Source organism: Erinaceus europaeus, chromosome 20 (assembly GCF_950295315.1).
Source record: "Erinaceus europaeus chromosome 20, mEriEur2.1, whole genome shotgun sequence".
NCBI lineage: Eukaryota > Metazoa > Chordata > Mammalia > Eulipotyphla > Erinaceidae > Erinaceus > Erinaceus europaeus.
Window position 1 is genome coordinate 56,459,838 of NC_080181.1, and position 17,111 is coordinate 56,476,948.

The 17,111-nt window shown below is 53.2% G+C and overlaps 1 long non-coding RNA gene across 1 annotated transcript; it reads left to right on the forward strand.

The window, feature by feature from the left end:
• Positions 1 to 5,527: 5,527 nt before the first annotated feature.
• On the forward strand, positions 5,528 to 14,732 carry LOC132534881 (uncharacterized). The gene is made up of 2 exons (XR_009546630.1): positions 5,528 to 5,659; positions 11,527 to 14,732. It is a non-coding gene; the product is annotated as an uncharacterized LOC132534881 (long non-coding RNA).
• The last annotated feature ends 2,379 nt before the right edge of the window (positions 14,733 to 17,111 follow it).

Consider the following 17,111-nt stretch of genomic DNA (forward strand, 5'->3'; position numbering starts at 1 on the left):
CACTTGTGAAGCTTTCCCTCTGCAGGTGGGGACCAGAGATTTGAACCTGGATCCTTGTGCACTGTAGTGTGAGTGCTTAACCAGGTGCGCCACTGCCTGACCCCAGGTGCTAACTTCTTTTCACATCACAGTGAAGATCAGACATCTCCCCTGCACCCCACCTTGCCACACACACACACACACACACACACACAAACACAAACACACATACACACATCCCCCCACATCATGAAATCCAAGCAGTACAGTGGCATTCTAACTCCCTAAACATACCTCAGAGGCTGGTAAAATAGCTCACTTGGATAGTGAGCTGCTTTGTCATGTGTGACCCAGGCTCGAACCCGGCCCCTAAAGGAGTGTGCTGTTGGATCCTATGTTCCACACCCTTATAGCAGGACAGAACCACACCAGATGCCCATAGGGAGACACAGACAGCAGTGGCCATCCACTGTCCACCTCACAGAGGTCAATGGACAGGACGCCCTAGAGTGTTCCTACTTTTGTAGAACGTGAAAGAAAAGAGACCAGGAGGGGGCGCCAAGCACAAGGACCAGCATAAGGACCCCGGTTCGAGCCCCCGGCTCCCCACCTGCACAAGTGGTGAAACAGGTCTCCCTGTCTTCCTGTCCTCTCTCGATTTCTCTGTCCTATCCAACAATAACGACAGCAATAACAACAACAATAAAAACAACAAAAGGGAAAAAAATAGCCTCCAGGAGCAGTGGATTCATAGTGCAGGCACTGAGCCCCAGCAATAACCCTGGAGGCAAAAAAAAAAAAAAAAAGGATAGAGCTCAAAACACTAAATTGGGGATGAGGAAAAATAGCATAATTTTTTACACAACTGACTCTCCTGCCTGAGGCTCAGGGGTCCCAGGTTCAATCCCCAGCACCAACATCAGCTAGAGGTGGGCTCTTAGGAAAAAAAGACTAAATATTGGAGACTGGATGGTGGGTCACCCAGTAGAGACCACAAGATATCACCAGGACCAAGAGGATCCAGATTCAATCCTGTAGTCTCTACCTGAAGACAAAAGCTTCATGAGTGGGTGTGACGGTGCTCTAGGTGTCTCTATCAAAAGATAATAAATGAAAAATAAAAATGGTTACCAGGTGGTCCAGGAGGTGGCACAGTGGATAAAGCATTGGACTCTCAAGTATGAGGTCCTAAGTTCAATCCCCGGCAGCACATGTACCAGACTGATGTCTGGGTCTCTCTCTCTCTCTCTCCTTCTATCTTTCTCATTAGTAAATAAATCTTTAATAAGATAAAAATGGTCACCATGATTACTGGAGTCATTTTGTAAGCACCAAGTCCCAGTGACAACTCTAGTGGCAGAAAGGGGAAATCCACTAAATATTATTAATAGCTTTAGGCTGTAATATTTATCAGTTTTATGTCTATACAGTTTTTTTTTTTTTTTTTTAACCAGAGCCCTGGTCAGCTCTGTCTTTTGGTGGTGCAGGAGACTGCTGAACCTGGGATTTCAGAGCCTCAGGCATGACAGTCTCTTTGCATAACCATTATACTATCTACCCCCACCCTATACACTTTTTTTTTCTATACCTACTCATAGTTACTAACATTTCTTCATGAATGTTCATAGATACTATTATCACAACTTTAAAAGAGAAACCTTTAATACACAACCTAGGCTGGTCTGCTCAGATTTTGTTTCACTCTTAAAAAAAGAAACAACAACAAAAAAAACCTACAGACTCAAATTCGAGAGGGCCTGCTGCTCTCCACAGTACTGAGGAGCCTGAGAAGCTCAAACCTCAGGCAGGCCTGTCTGTCCGTTTGTCTGTCTGTCCCCGGTGCTGAGGGTCCTGCACCAGCTTCCTCTCAGTGAGACCAAGTCCTCCAGCCCGGCGCTCACACCCTCGGCTTCCAGGAGTCCTGGTGGTATCCACACACTTCCACTCCTGCTCCAACACCTCACTCCTAACAGAAAGTACCCCCTCCTTCTTGCGCTTCACAAGCACAGGGCCCCGCCTAAAAGGTCACAGAACCACTCGTCCTGTCCAGTCATCACCGCTACACTGTGAGGTATGTTGCTGAGGAGAGACTGCTGCTGTTCCTGGAGCAAAGCCTGGGAAGAGCAAACAGGAACTGAGCTGGTTCACTGGTCCGAGTCTGCACGGCTCTGGCTCTGTGGGGGAGGGAGCCTGCGCAGCCAGAGGGCGCAAGCATGTCTGCTGCACCTGCACTTCGGGCCGAGGGGGAGACCCCCCAGCGTGTGAGACACCCGATCGTGTAAGACCCCCCGAGAGTGTGAGACTCCCGAGCATGAGACCCAGAGCGTGTGGAGACGCCGAGCGTGTGAAGACCCCAGCATGGGAGACCCCAAGCGTGTGGAGACCCAGAGCGTGTGAGACCCCCGAGCGTGTGGAGACCCCGAACGTGGATGACCCCGAGCGTGTGGAGACCCCGAGCGTGTGAAGACCCCGAGCATGGGAGACCCCAAGCGTGTGGAGACCCAGAGCGTGTGAGACCCCCGAGCGTGTGGAGACCCCGAGCGTGGGTGACCCCGAGCGTGTGGAGACCCCGAGCGTGGTGAGATCCCGAGTATGTGGAGACCCCCCGAAAGTGGGAGACCCCGAGCATGTGGAGACCCCCGAAAGTGGGAGACCCCAGCATGTGGAGACCCCAAGCGTGGTGAGATCCCGAGTATGTGGAGACCCCCTGAAAGTGGGAGACCCCGAGCATGTGGAGATCCCAAGCGTGTGGAGACCCCGAGCGTGGGAGACCCTGAGCGTGGTGAGATCCCGAGTATGTGGAGACCCCCCCGAAAGTGGGAGACCCCAAGCATGTGGAGACCCCCGAAAGTGGGAGACCCCAGCATGTGGAGACCCCGAGCGTGTGGAGACCCCAAGCGTGGGAGACCCCGAGCATGTGCGTTGGTCTCTGAGTCTGGCAGCCGAGCTGCAGTTTCCCCGAAACGCAGGCTGCTCTTCCGAGCCCACACAGCTCCACCTGGGGGCTGAGACAGAGCAGGGTGACGGACAGACGCATGACCACTGTCTGTCCTCGATGGGCACAAAGCACCTGATGCCTCCAAGGCTCTCCGCTCAGCCCGCTTTCCAGCCTCTTCCCCACACGACACGCCACACACGGGCACCCGCGCCCGCTACGCCCTTGGCCAGTCCGTCTGCCCAGACCGAAAGTCACCTCCTTCAGGAAGCCTTCCTAAATCCCCAGACATTAGGGTTCTTTTTAGGAGTCTGTTTATTTATTTATGAGAAAGACAGGAGCGGGAAAGCTTGACATGACAGTCCCTCTGGTACATGTGGGGATTGAACTCGGGACCTCACAGTTGAGAATCCAGCGCTTTACTTTATCCACGGGGCCACCTCCCCGACCACCAGACATGAGGTTTGCAGTGCTCCCAACAGCTTGCTAGCCACAGACACAGCAAAGAAGAAAGAGGGGCCAGGCGGTGGTGCCCCGGGTTGAGGGCGCACACAAGGAAGGACCCGGGTTCAAGCCCCTGGTCCGCACCTGCAGGGGAAAAGCCCCACAAGTGGTAAGGCAGGGCTGCAGGCGCCTCCCATTTCTGTCTCTATCCAATAATAAATTGAGTAATTAAATTAAAAATAAAAGGGGAAAGAAAAACAAAAAACGCCTGGCCAACAAGATCGCAGCTCATCCTCTCAAACCCCGCAGGGCCGGGCCCAGGGTCCCACTGGCGTTGCGGGGCCTCCCTGCACCCGAGCCCCGGCCTGCTCGGCGTGGAAGCAGCGAGGGGGGGAGGTTTTCAGAGAAGGCGCGGGGCAGAGCCCCTGGATGGGCGGGCGCAGGGCGACCCCGGCTCCGAGGGCAAAGGTCAGCCGCCCCCCCCCCGGGACCCGCGCCCCCTGCGCCCCGCGCCCCCTGCGCCCCGAGCCCGGCCGCTTTCACTTCCTCCAACCCGCGGGGCCGCACATGCCGAGTGCGCCACCCTCCCGGGCCCCGGCCCAAATGTCACTTCCTCCGGGAAGCCCTCCGCCGCCCCTCCGTGCTGGGCCCCCGACGGGGCAGCACCCGTGACCCCGCACCCGCGACCCACACGCCCGCGACCCCGCACCTGTGACCCACGCACCCGCGACCCCGCACCCGTGACCCACGCACCCGTGACCCTCGCACCCGCGACCCCGTGACCCACGCACCCGCGACCCACGCACCCGTGACCCTCGCACCCGCGACCCACGCACCCGCGACCCCGTGACCCACGCACCCGCGACCCCCGCACCCGTGACCCTCGCACCCGCGACCCTCGCACCCGCGACCCCGTGACTCTCGCACCCGCGACCCCGTGACCCACGCACTCGCGACCTCCGAACCCGCGACCCCCGCCCCGCCCGGGCCCCAGGCCGGCGGTCCGGCCGCCAGAACAATGCCGGCGCGGGCGGGCTGACAGGCGCCCCGGGCCCAGCTGCGGCTCCGCGTCCCGCCGCGGCGGGGTTCAAGGCCCGGCAGAGGCGCCGCCCGCGCCGAGTCAGCGCCGGGGATCGCGGCCCCGCGCCCGCCGCCGCCCGCCCCCCGAGGCCCGGCTGACAGGCCCGTTATCCCGCGGGGCCGACGGGCCTCGGGGCGGCGGCGGGCGGCGCAGGCCGGGCCGGGCCGGGCGGGCCGGGGCCGCGACGGAAGGGCGGGCGGGCGCGCGGGGCCCGGGGCGGCGGGGGGCGCGGCCTGACTCTGCCCGGGTCCGGCCCGGCCGCCCGCCCGCGGGGGGCGCTTACCTGGCGGCGCTGGCGGCGGCGGCCCCGGGCTCGGCCGCGCGCGTCCCCGGCGCCGGCTGCGGGCGCCACAACATGGCGGCGGCGGCGGCGGGCGGGGCCGCGGGGGCGGGGCGGGGGCGGGGGAGGGGGCGGAAGGCGCTCGGACCCGGGAGCAGCCGCCGGCCGTCCGGCTCCCTCCCGCCGCCTGAGGCGCCGCGACCCCCGACCCCCGACCCCGGCCGAGTCTAGATCCCGGCCTTGGTCGACCCCTGACCTCCGACCCCGGCCCCTCCTGCCGACCATCGACCTCTGACCCCCGACCCCAGCCCCTCAGACGACCCCACACACACACCCCTTCCACCGGTGCCTCAGCAGACCTGGGGCCCGGGGCCCCTCGACCGAACCCCGGCTCCAACCTCGTCCCCTCAGCCGACCTACGACCCCCCACCCCCACCCCCACCCCAACCCCCATCCCCGTCCGTTAGCGGACCTGGGACGCGCGCCCCTAAGCCAACGATGACCTCTGACCCCTCATGCAGGCCCCGCCGCCGAGCTCCCGACCCCCAGCCCCTCAGCCGCAAACTCTGGAAGGGGGATCCCCACCGGGCGCCTGCCCTGACCTCTGATGCACTCTGGCCCCTCAGCTGACCTAAGACCCCTGACCTCTGCACCCACGGGGGGCCCCCTGGGGCTGCGTCATCCGGGTCGCTCCCCAGGAGCCGACCCTCCAGTGGGTTCATCCACCGGTCAGAGCGGCCGCCGATGCGGATGGAGTCGCGCGCAAGAGAAAGACCGACGGACCGGGTCGCGCGGGAGGCCTGTGTCTCGGGCCCTGAGGTGCTGAGGCCCCTCCCCGGCCCGGTCCGGTCCAGCCATGACGGTACCACAGCGACGCCCGGGTGCTTCTCCGCCCCGACTGCGCCCCCCAAATACCGCGAGGCCTGCAGGTGCCGCACAGGTGCGTCGTGCGCCCCCCAGATACCGCGAGGCCTGCAGGTGCGTCGTGCGCCCCCCAGATACCGCGAGGCCTGCAGGTGCCGCACAGGTGCGTCGTGCGCCCCCCAGATACCGCGAGGCCTGCAGGTGCGTCGTGCGCCCCCCAGATACCGCGAGGCCTGCAGGTGCCGCACAGGTGCGTCGTGCGCCCCCCAGATACCGCGAGGCCTGCAGGTGCGTCGTGCGCGCCCCTCACAAATACTGCCAGGTGCACAGGTGCCGCACAAAGCAGCGACGGCAGGGCTGTGGAGATGGCCTTGCTGGCAGTGTCCCGGCTTGCACGCCCCTGCTCCCAAAGGGGCCGGCATCAGCTCCCTGCACCACGTGTGCGCAGCCGTGTGCTGGTAGCTCTTTTCCCATCCTCTCTTGTTCTTTCCTTTTTTAAAAAAAATATTTTTGTTTTACTTATTTACTATTGGATAGAGGCAGAAAGACATTGAGAAGGGAGGGGGAGAGAGAGACACCTGCAGTCCTGCTTCACCACTTGTAAAGCCTTCCACCTGCAGGTGGGGACCAGGGGCTCCAACCTGGGTCCTTGTGCACTGTGATGCGAGCACTGAACAAGGTGCGCCACCACCTGGCCCCCTCTCTCGTTCTTTCTAAAAATATATAGATAGCTAGACAGACAGACAGACAGACAGATAGATGAGAGCAAGCAAGAGGAGAGAGTGGTAGGACCAGAGCACCACTCTGGCCCCAGCTCCCCCCCTGCAGGAGGTTCATGAGTGATGAAGCGGGTCTCTAGGTGTCTATCTTTCTTTTCCTCTATCTCCCCATCCTCTCTTAATTTCTCTGTCTTATCTAATACAAACTAGAAAGGAGGGAGTCGGGTGGTAGTGCAGCGGGCTAAGCGCACGTGTCGCAAAGCACAAGGATCCTGGATCCTGGTTTGAGCCCCCGGCTCCCCACCTGCAGGGGAGTCACTTCACAAGTGGTGAAGTAGGTCTGCAGGTGTCTGTCTTTCTCTCCCCCTCTCTGTCTTCCCCTCCTTTTTCCATTTCTCTCTGCCTTATCCAACAAAAATGACATCAGTAGCAACAATAATAACTACAACAATAAAACAACAAGGGCAAGAAAAGGGAATAAATAACTAAATATTAGGGGGGGAAACTAGAAAAAAAAAAAAAAGAAAGAAAATAATGTCTGTGGAGCCCGACAGTGGCATACCCAGTTAAGCCGACACATCACCATGCTCAAAGGCCCAGACTCAAGTCCTGGCTCCCCACCTGCACAGGTCTCACTTCACCAGCAGTGAAGCAAGTCTGCAGGTATCTAATTCATCACCTTCTCTCTATCTACCCATCCTCTCTCAATTTCTGTCTTATTGCATAAAAAAAAAAAGAAAAAAAATGGCCACCAGGAGTGGTGGATTCATAGTGGCAGCACCAACCCCAGCAATAACCCTGGTGACAATTAAAAAATACACCATATATATATATATATATATATATATATATATATATATATATATATATGTCAGTTCAGGAGGTAGCATAGTGGATAAAACATTGAACTTTCAAGCATGAAGGCCAGAGTTTAATCCCTTACATCTCATGTGCCAGACTGATGCTCTGCTTGTCTTTCTTTCTCCTCCATCTCCTTTCTAATTATTTAATTAGGTTTTATTTATTTATTATCACAAAGGAGGAAGAGAGAGACCAGAGCACTGTTCAGCTCTTGCATAAGTTGGCGCCAAGGATTGAAGCTTGTCCCATGGGACCTTAGTCATGTAAGTTGGTGCTCTAGCAGGCTGCCCTGTCTTACCAGCCCAGAAAATGGTTTTGTCTGTTTGTTTGTTTTTTAGATGTATTCACTTATTTATTAATAGTAGAAGGAGAGAGATCTAGAGCACCACTCTGGCACACATTGTGCCGGGCCTTAACTTGAGCCCTCACACTTGAGAGTCTGAAGCTTCATCTGCTGCACCACCTCTGGGGTCACAGGAAGGCATTTTCTAAACACACTTACAGAATTCAGAAGAAAGAGCTCTTAGGAGTTAGGGGGCCAGGTAGTGGTGCACCTGGTTAAGCGTACACATTACAGTGCACAAGGATGCTGGTTCAAGTCCTTGGTCCCCACCTGCAGAGGAAAGCTTCACAAGTGGTGAAGCAGGGCTGCAGTTGTCTCACTGTCTCCTTCCCTCTCTATCTTCCCCTCTCAATTTCTCTATGTTTCTATCCAATAATAAATACATACATGTATATATATTTTTAGGGGGGCTGGTGGTAATGCAGCCAGTTAAGCGCACATGGCACGAAGCCCAAGGACTGGCGCAAGGATCCCGATTCGAGCTCCAGGTTCCCCACCTTCCGGAAGGTTGCCTCAAAAGCAGTAAAGCAGGCCTGCAGGTGTCTATCCTTCTCTCCCTCTCTATGTTTCCCCTTCCTCTCTCAATTTCTCTCTGTCCTGTCCAACAACAACAACAGCAATAACAACAACAACAATAAACAAGGGCAACAGAAAGGGAAAAAAATAGCCCCCAGGAGGAGTGGATTCGTAATAAGTGGAGCCCCAGTAATAACCCTGGAGGCAAAGAGAGAGAGAGAGAGAGAGGAGGTGATGTTAGGAGTTAAGAGAGGACACAGGGGGGCTGGGTGAGGAGGCTGTCCCACCACACAGAAGGAGCAGTGCAGTCGGGGACTCAGAATGACAGGCAGATGGAGTGTCCCCAGAATCCAGCAGAGCTCAGGCCTGTAGTGAGAGTAGAGCTAGAGGAACTCTTTCTGTGGCCTCTTACTGAGGTTCTGGATCTCTGCCCACTTTATCTTATTCCACATTGGATAGAGTCAGAGAGATTGAGAGGGAAGGGGAGATAGGCAGAGAGAGGAAACCTCTGTAACACTATTCACTGCTCATAAAACGTCCCCTCTGTGGGCGGGGCGAGGGAGCTAGAACTCGGATCCTTGCACATGATAATTCAGTCAAGTTCACCGCTGCCTGATGCCTCTGTCTTTCTATTCCAGTGACATTTGGACATTGAGTTGACTCAGAGCAGCGGGGGAGTGGAGAGGGAAGCTTATGCATTCCAGCTGTTTACAACATGAAACTTGGCCCTTGCTTCTTTGGTTATTAATTACCACAAGTTCTATTTAAAAGGCAGCAGGGTTTCAGAGAGAGCAAAGTGGCAAAGAACAAAAATGAAAGGGGCGGGGTAAAAAAAAAAAAAAAGAACAAAATGAATGGAAGACAAAAAAAGCCCACCTTAAACCAGTGCTTTGCAATTTTTGACAAAGGAAAATTTATGAGTTTCACATTTTTTTTAAATCACGTATATAAGTGAGATTTACAGCACTGAGTCTCTTAGTCCTTGTCATTTCCTTAGTTAATGCTCTCATCAAGATCCATCCATGCTATTTAAAATGACTGTCTTCCCTTCTTTATTTTTTTTAATCGTTGTTGTGGTTATTGTTGTTGTTATTGATGTCATCATTGTTGGACAGGACAGAGAGAAATGGAGAGAGGAGGGGAAGACAGAGAGGGGGAGAGAAAGACAGACACCTGCAGACCTGCTTCACCGCCTGTGAAGCGACTCCCCTGCAGGTGGGGAGCCGGGGGCTCGAACCGGGATCCTTATGCCGGTCCTTGCGCTTTGTGCCACCTGCGCTACCACCGGACCCCCCTTCCCTTTTATTATTTTTTATTTATTTCCCCTTTTGTTGCCCTTGTCTTATTGTTGTAGTTATTATTGTTGTTGTCATTGTTGTTGGATAGGACAGAGAGAAATGGAGAGAGGAAGGGAAGACAGAGGGGGAGAGAAAGACAGACACCTGCAGACCTGCTTCACTGCCTGTGAAGGGACTCCCCTGCATGTGGGGAGCCGGGGGCTCGAACTGGGATCCTTAAGCTGGTCCTTGAGCTTTGTACCACATGCACCATCTGCTGCGCTACCACTCAACCCCCCCTTCCCTTCTTTTTAATGCTGAATAATATAATTTGCAAATTCATTCAATTTGTGACCCTCCATAAGAAAAAAATTCTGTGTATCCACCTCAAGACAAAAACTTCATGAAATAGTTCTAGTGCATTTGGCTGAGCATACACATTACAGTGCACAATGAATGACCCAGGTTCAAGTCCCCAGTCTCCACCTGCAGGGTAAAAGCTTCACAAGAAGTGAAGCAGTATTACAGGTCTCCTTCTCCTTCTCCTTCTCCTTCTCCTTCTTCTTCTTCTCCTTCTTCTTCTCTCTGTGTCTCTCTCTGCCTCTCTTCCTCCCTCCCTCCCCCTTCCCTTTCTCCTTCCCTCTTACCCTGTGTCTCTATCCAATAAATAATTCAAAGTTTTTTTTAAATAGTCTTCTTTAAAGCAAAACTTGCTGATAGTTACAACTTTATTGGTTTTGTTTCTTTTAAAAAGCTGGTCAAGGAACTACAGTGTTATTTTCCTAAACTACTATCAAGTCACAACATGATTTACAGGACACTGAAAACAGACACGTTTGTCCCCGGCTTTGTTTGCAGTTCTCATTTGTGTCAGCATCCAAGCTGTGACCTTGTCATGTTTACATGTCCCAGGACTCTCTCGTGATGCCACAGGGGAGGGCCGAGGAGGGCATGACACACAGCGGGACTCTTCCGCCCTCTCAGTCAATATTTCCTGACATCCAGGCTACACAGGAGGTACGAATGTTTTCACCTCGGTCTAGACTGATACAGGAACTAACTTCAACAAAGCTAGACTACCATTTGCAAGCCAGAGTCCCATTCCACTTGAACAAACAGAATCTAGGGTGGAAATAAGTGGGATTAGGATGTTTGTTTGTCCTGTGACAATATATAGACGCCATTTTTAAGGGGTTTTTTTTGCCCCCAGGGTTATTGCCAGGGCTCGGTGCCTGCACCACGAATCCACTGCTCCTGGGGACCATTTTTTCCCTTTTTGTTGCCCTTGTTCCATCATTGTTGTGGTTATTATTATTGTTGTTGTTGTTGCTGTCGGATAGGACAGAGGGAAATCAAGAGGGGAGGGGAAGAGAAAGACAGACACCTGCAGACCTGCTTCACCACCTGTGAAGTGACTCCCCTGCAGGTGGGGAGCCAGGGGCTCAAACTGGGATCCTTCCTCCAATCCTTGCACTTTACACCACATGCGCTTACCCCACTGCGCTACCGCCCAACTCCCAGTATTTGGTATTTTAATTTATCTCTGATGTATTTATTTATTCAGGAGAGAGACAGAGGTGGCCAGACAATTATTCTGGTCTGCATGGTGGTGGAGATGGAGCTTGGGACCTTGGACTATCTCATAGTCTTCTACTGTGTTACACAAATAAGCCTCTCTCTCTCTTTCCCTCCAGCCCCCTCTCTCTCCTCCCTCTAGTGTTTCACCAGGGCTTTGGATCTGACTGACCACACCACTCCCAGCAGAGAAAAAAAAATAGGGGAGACATCACAGTACTTCTCCACCATGTATGAAGCTCCCCCTTTCATAGGGTTCCCATATAGTAGCCGGGTCCTCACACATGGACAGTGTGTGTCCTAGCAGGTGAGCTGTCTCCTGAAAACCATAGAAGCCAACCTACCCAAGTACTGTTTGGGTTTTACAAGGACAATGGGTATACAGCTAAGCAAATGAAGTAGTATAATAAATAAGTATATATTTGAAATAGTGTTGAGTGTTCCTGAGCTAGCCTTCTCACCACGATGCATTTCCTGTGCCGTGCAATGTGCTTCTTCAGACTCCTCACAAAACAGCATAAGTAAAAGTTCCTTCACTGCCTCACCCACATAAGGCTGACAGCAACTTTCAGTGGGCCTTCAGCTAATATTGCCAAAGCTTCTGTGTTTTGGAGAAACGACTCTGTCTTGACGCTTGTTTGTGTTTCACCAGCTGATGTAACTGCAGTTCCATGAATTGCACTCCAGCTACGCAGACCCAGGGGCCTGGGACTCAGCCCAGCAGGCTCTCACTCCGCACCTGACTCCAGCTGTGGAGCAAGCTTAGCGGCATTTCTGCACTGGACTCTCCTGTCTGAGCACCCAGAGGTCAGAGTGCGTGTCTGAAGGGAAGAACAGCAAGTGTTGATTCCAGAAAGTTCACCGAAAGGAAAGAGCTCGTGCTCGCTCAGAGGCTAGTCTGTCCAGCTCTGCATGCAGTCTAAGCACTCCTCCTCAGTCACTTAGCCACCCTGACATTCCCAGGAGTGCCAAGCCCTACCCAGGAAGAGGAAACTGATGTAGTACAGGGGCCAGGCGGTGGCGCACCTAGTTAAGCGCTCACACAGTGTGCAAGGTTCAAGCTTCTGGTCCCCACCTGCAGGGGAAAAGCTTCATGAGTGGTGAAACAGAGCTGCAGGTGTCTCTGTGTCTCAATTCCTGTCTATCACCTCCCTCCCTTCTCAATTTCTCTCTGTCTCTATCCAACAATAAATAAAAACATTTAAAAAAGAAAGAGAGAGAGAAGGAAGCTGGTATGGAAGCTGTGGAGAAGGGGGACTATCAGGAGCAAACTCCTTTGCCTTCTCTTGACTCCCTCCCCCTTCAGTCACCGTCCCTCCATCCCCGTGTAGCTAAAAACTGGCGGTGAGTGGTGTAGGTATGGTCTGGCCTCCAAGCTGGGCATCAGCACTGCACACGCTCGACGCCCGCTCTATTGCTTGGAGAGCACAACTGGTAAGTTTGTGGGGAGCTGTGGCAACGAGAGCAGGCATACTCCTCTTACAAAGCCGCATGACATTAGGACTGGTGCAGAAACTTATAGTTAGGCGACTCCCTGCAGACTCATCAATACCACACCTAGAAATTACCCTCCCGCCAGAGGATGGTCACATGCATGGCTCTCACTGCAGCTTGTGATCACAGAAGTGTGAGGTGGGCGTGGTGATGTCATTCACGGTGTACAAAGGATATTGATTGATTACGTATTCTGTGACAGAAGATATGATGTGTTCAGTGGGATGAAGACAACTGAATTGTGTGCTTTGTTTCACTAACATTTATTTGTTTCTTCGTGTAAGAGAGAACCAGAGTGTCACTCTAGCATACGCAATGCTGGGGATTAAACTCTGGACCTCACTCCTGAAAGTCCTGTACTCTGCCACAGAGCCATCTCTTGGCCACAAAAGTTGCAAGCTGGGAGTCAAGCAGTAGCGCAGCGGGTTAAACACATGTGGTGCAAAGCGCAAGGACCAGTGTGAGGATCCTGGTTCGAGCCCCCGGCTCCCCATCTGCAGGGGAGTCGCTTCACAGGCAGTGAAGCAGGTCTGAAGGTGTCTGTCTTTCTTTCCCCCTCTCTGTGTTTCCGTCCTCTCTCCATTTCTCTCTGTCCTATCCAACAACAACGACAGCAATAATAACTATAACAATAAAACAACAAGGGCAACAAAAGGGAAAATAAATAATTTTTTTTAAAAAAAATCATGCAGGGAACAATGGAATAGTGAGGCACGAGGCCCTGCCACTGCAGAAATCAACAGATAGACAGACAGGCCTGAAAGAGGTGGGCCTGGGGGAGGGAGCGGTTGGTAGCAGATGGTGGGCTTGTGAGAGAGTGCAGGCCCCACATACACAAAAGCATTGTTCTAGTCTCAGGCAGTCAGTAAATACATCTCCTTATCTTCCTCCTCTTCTTCTTCTTCTGGTAGAGCAATGTTATGGTTTTGGTCTCTCTCTCTCTCTCTCTCCCTCTAAGTAAGCAAATAAATTCATTCAGTGGTGGCCTGGGAGACATCCCAGCAGGTGGAACACTGTTCCCAGGGGGACTCTGATTCAGAGACAGACTGGGGAGATACCACCGAGAGTGCCAGGGAGATACCAGAGATTTCCCTGGCACTCTCGGGTGGTGCTGAGGCTCGAACCTAGGGCTTTGCATATGGTACAGCCCACACCCTACCCAGTGAACTCTCTTCCCTGTGCTTTCTGCCTTAATGGGGGGGGGGGGGGCAGAGAGGGATACAGCTTTGTCTTTTTGTTCTTGTACCAGCCAGGATCAGTGGGAACAGAACGGCTGGCTCCTAGCGCAATGCTGAGGGCTGAAGAAGGGACAGTGCAGTCGTGGGCTGGGTCTCGGCTCTCAGGTCTCGGGGGCAGAAGAGCACGCTGGCCCCTCCGCTGAGCAGCCCTCATCAAGCAAAGGCCTGGCAGGGCACAGCCCTCTTCCTGCCCTGGGGTCTCCATCATGAACCTTCTTTTTCATTTCCTTTCTTCTCTTTCCTTTTTATTTATTTTTATTTTCTTTAAAGGTTGTTTAAACTTTATTTAATTTGATAGGATAAAGAAAAATTAAGATGGAAAGGGGAAAGAGGAGAGGGAGCGAGGCAGACACTTGCAGGCCTGCTTCACCACTTTTCTCACTCGCCCACTGTCACTCTTCTCTCCCAGCACACTGCAGCCCCTCAGCTGTCTCCAACTCCCTTCCCAGGAGTTGGGGGGCTCCTCCACTCCCTCCTGGCTGCGTTCTGAGTGATTGGCCACACACGTCCAGCGCTGACCCACAGGGGAGCATTGGTCATGCTGAGAGCTTGCTGCCAGGGGCCTGCATACTCCCCATAGACCCCACCACTCCCCCACCCCTGCAGGGCAGTGCCAGGGTGCTTCCTGAGCAGCCTTCACACTGTTGGCGACTGACTGACTGGCTCAGATGTCTGGGACACACAGAAGCACTGCCCATGTTGCTCTGAGTCCCTGCCCTTCCCTGGCCATTCCCACTCCCTGAGATTGACTGAGATTTCTGCCCCTTGGAGTGCATGTGCTCAGGACTGAAGGAGACATCTCCTCACCTGCTCTGGTTTTTTTTTTTCCCCTGGTTAGACATGAAAGGCTGGGCAGGGAAGACGGCATAATGGTTATGTAAAAGACATTCGTGTCTAAGACTGCAAAGGCCCAGGTTCAATCCCACGCACCACCATAAACCAAAGTGTATGCTAAGCAGTGCTCTTGTCTCTCTCTCTCCTTTATCTCAGTCTCTCTCATTAAACAAACAGTGGTCTGGGAGGTGGTGCAGTGATAAAGCTTTGGACTCTCAAGCATGAGATCCTGAGTTCCATCCCCAGCAGCACATGTGCCAGAGTGATGTCTGGTTCTTTCTCTCTCCTCCTGTCTTTCTCATTAATAAATAAATAAAATATTTAAAAAAAAACAAAAACCATTTTACAATACTACTAATAAAAAAAAAAAGATATTTGTGCCTGCCTGAACCTCTGAACTCCCAGGTTCAATCCCTAACATGACCATAAGCCAGAGCTAAGAAGGGATCTGTTTAAAAAGACAAAGAGGCAGGGGGCCAGGTGGTAGCACAGCAGGTTAAGCGCACATGGTGCAAAGCTCAAGGACCAGTGTAAGGATCCTAGTTGGAGCCCCCAGTTCTCCACCTGTGGGGGGGGGGTCACTTCACAAGCCGTGAAGCAGGTCTACAGGTGTCTGTCTTTTTCTCCCACTCTCTGTCTTTCCCTCCTCTCTCAATTTCTTTTTTTTTTTTTCCTCCAGGGTTATTGCTGGGCTCGGTGCCTGCACCATGAATCCACCACTCCTGGAGGCCATTTTTCCCCCTTTTTGTTGCCCTAGTTGTTGCAGCCTCGTTGCAGTTATTATTGCCATTGTTGACGTTGCTTTGTTGTTGGATAGGACAGAGAGAAATGGAGAGAGGAGGGGAAGACAGAGAGAGAGGGGAGAGACAGATAGACACCTGCAGACCTGCTTCACTGCCCGTGAAGCGACTCCCCTGCAGGTGGGGAGCCGGGGGCTCGAACTGGGATCCTTGCCGGACCCTGCGCTTTGCGCCACGTGCGCTTAACCCACTGCGCCACCGCCAGACTCCCCTCTCTCAATTTCTTTCTGTTCTTTCTTTTTAAATTTTTTATATTTATATTCCCTTTTGTTGCCCTTGTTTTTTTTTTTTATTGTTGTTGTTGTTATTGATGTTGTCATTGTTAAGACAGAGAGAAATGGAGAGAGGAGGGGAAGACAGACAGGAGGAGAGAAAGACACCTGCAGACCTGCTTCACCACCTGTGAAGCGACTCCCCTGCAGGTGGGGAGCGGGGGCTCGAACCAAGATCCTTACGCCGGTCCTTGTGCTTTGCGCCACGTGCGCTTAACCCGCTGCCTACCACCAGACTACTGATTTCTCTCTGTTCTATCCAACAACAATAACAACAAGGGTAAGGAGACAGACAAAATGGCCTCCAGGAGCAGTGGGTCTGTAGTGCAGACAACGAGCCCCAGCAATAACCCTGGAGGCAGAAAAAAAAAAAAGACAAGGAGGGGTCTTGACAGCAGTGTATCATTTAAGCAAACATAAAACCAGAGGCTGTTAAAATAGCTCACTTGGCTAGCGCACTGCTTTGCCATGTGTGGTCCGAGTGACCCAAGTTCAAGCCCAGCTCCCACTTGCAGGGAGCTTCGGTGCAATGGTCCCTTTCACTCTTTTTTTTCTTCTCTGTCTCTATAATGATGATGGAGAAAAAGAAAGGCTGCTTGCTGTGAAACAAATGTGGGAAGAAAGCAGATATGTTGGGCAGGGGTAGACAGCATAATGGTTATGCAAAGGGACTTTCATGGCTGATGCTCCAAAGACCCAGGTTCAATCCCCCCGTCCCCCCATACACACACACACACACCCCAAACCAGAGCAATGGTCTGGCAAAAAAAAAATGGAAGAGAGGAGAAAGCAGATGTGTTTAGCCTGATCTCAGCTTCACATCCGCATGCAGGACAGACAAACCCCCATGACAGCTGTTATCGCCTACCTTCTCTTCTTCCTCCTCCTCCCTCTTCTTCCTCTTCTTCTTCTTTATTTTTATCGCTTGGGTTTCACTGCTCCAAACTCTGACCTGCTCAGATAGAAAGAGTCAGATGGGGGTGGAGGGAGGCAGTTATGACAGTCACGTGGGGGGTGGCTCTCACAGTCTGTCTGGGGTCTGCTCTCCAGGCAGCTCCTGGCCCGAGAAGCCCACAGTTTAGCAGGAAAGCCAAACAAATGACAAGAAACAGAACAGAGTCCGTGATGGAGAGGCCAGGACTGAGGGTAATTAACTGTCTGGGGAGATAAGAGGAGGCCCAAGGGCTGAGCAGGAGCCTGCAGGCAGCTTCATGAGGCCAGGATAAAGCTCTCTGGGGTTCTTGGAAGCCTCAGTTGGGGAGGAAGGTTTTGGAGGGCAGGAAGGTAACAGATCTAGAAAAGGCAGCCACAGTCCAGAAAGTACTGCAACCCTTTTCATACTATGAGATTGTGCTGTTGTAGCGGTCAGGGGAGATAGCACAGTACTTATGCAAAGAGACTCTCTTGTCTGAGCTTCTGAGGTCCCAGGTTCAATCCCCAGCACTACTGTGAGCCAGAACTGAACATTGCTCTGGTAACAACAACAAACAAACAAAAATCAGTAAATCCAGTCTGTGTGAATGACTCATCACACCCACCACTGAAGTCCCACGGCCATTATATCCGAGACACTCCTCCACCTTCCCTCCAATAGGCGCC